The following is a 1,590-nucleotide window of genomic DNA, read 5'->3' as shown; positions in this document are numbered from 1 at the left end:
GAATAATTTGTCAGCAGTTTAGATTATAGGAGCATTTAAATATTATTCCTTAGTTTCTGGTTCATTATCTATTAATATCATTACTGTACAAAATATCCGTAATTATTAGTAACAAGCTTACTGTTCTGTTATAGTAAATGCAGTATTATCAGAATATATGTTTTAAGTAAATTAATTTGAAAAAAATCTAAAGTCTGTCTAAGGGGAGTCATTCACCATGAAACGTTAATGCTTAATTACTAAATTGCTAGATTATATGTTTATTTTTTTTAACAGTTGCTGCTCTGGACATTCATTGTGTGAGTAAACAATTTGTACATTCCAATGATACGTGTTTTGAGCAATAGTACAAGACCATCTTAAAATATTTGAATATCTTTGAAAAGTTAATTTATTTCAGTAATTCGGTTCAAAATGTGAAACTCATATATTATATAGATGTATTACACACAGAGTGATCTATTTTAAGCGGTTATTTCTTTTATTATTGATGACTATCGCTTACAGCCAATGAAACCCAAAAATTAGTGTATCAGAAAATTAGAATATTATATAAGACCGTACTTTCTGCAGTGTGGGCAGTGTGCCAAGTCCTGCTGGAAAATGAAATCTGCATCTCCACAAAAGTTGTCAGTAGGACCCTATGTTTCTGCGATACCGCCACCTAGCGAAATATACGACTTACTACACCTTAAATAATATCACAACTTTAGCTAACTACTTACATATTTAAAGGCTTATTTCACCCAAATACACTGCTCAAAAAAATAAAGGGAACACTCAAATAACACAATAAAACTCCAAGTAAATCAAACTTCTGTGAAATTAAATTGTCCACTTAGGAAGCAACACTGATTGACAATCAATTTCACCTGCTGTTGTGCAAATGGAATAGACAACAGGTGGAAATTATTGGCAATTAGCAAGACACACTCAATAAAGGAGTGGTTCTGCAGGTGGGGACCACAGACCACTTCTCAGAACCTATGCTGTCTGGCTGATGTTTTGGTCAGTTTTGAATGTTGGTGGTGCTTTCACACTCGTGGTAGCATGAGACGGACTCTACAACCCACACAAGTGGCTCAGGTAGTGCAGCTCATCCAGGATGGCACATCAATGCAAGCTGTGGCAAGAAGGTTTGCTGTGTCTGTCAGCGTAGTGTCCAGAGGCTGGAGGCGCTACCAGGAGACAGGCCAGTACACCAGGAGACGTGGAGGAGGCCGTAGGAGGGCAACAACCCAGCAGCAGGACCGCTACCTCCGCCTTTGTGCAAGAAGGAACAGGAGGAGCACTGCCAGAGCCCTGCAAAATGACCTCCAGCAGGCCACAAATGTGCATGTGTCTGCACAAACGGTTAGAAACCAACTCCATGAGGATGGTATGAGGGCCCGACGTCCACAGATGGGGGTTGTGCTCACAGCCCAACACCGTACAGGACGCTTGGCATTTGCCAGAGAACACCAGGATTGGCAAATTCGCCACTGGCGCCTTGTGCTCCTCACAGATGAAAGCAGGTTCACACTGAGCACATGACAGACGTGACAGAGTCTGGAGACGCCGTGGAGAGCGGTCTGCTGCCTGCAACATCCT

This window comes from Astyanax mexicanus, chromosome 10, assembly GCF_023375975.1.
Source record: "Astyanax mexicanus isolate ESR-SI-001 chromosome 10, AstMex3_surface, whole genome shotgun sequence".
Lineage (NCBI taxonomy): Eukaryota > Metazoa > Chordata > Actinopteri > Characiformes > Acestrorhamphidae > Astyanax > Astyanax mexicanus.
This window is presented reverse-complemented; position numbering follows the sequence as displayed.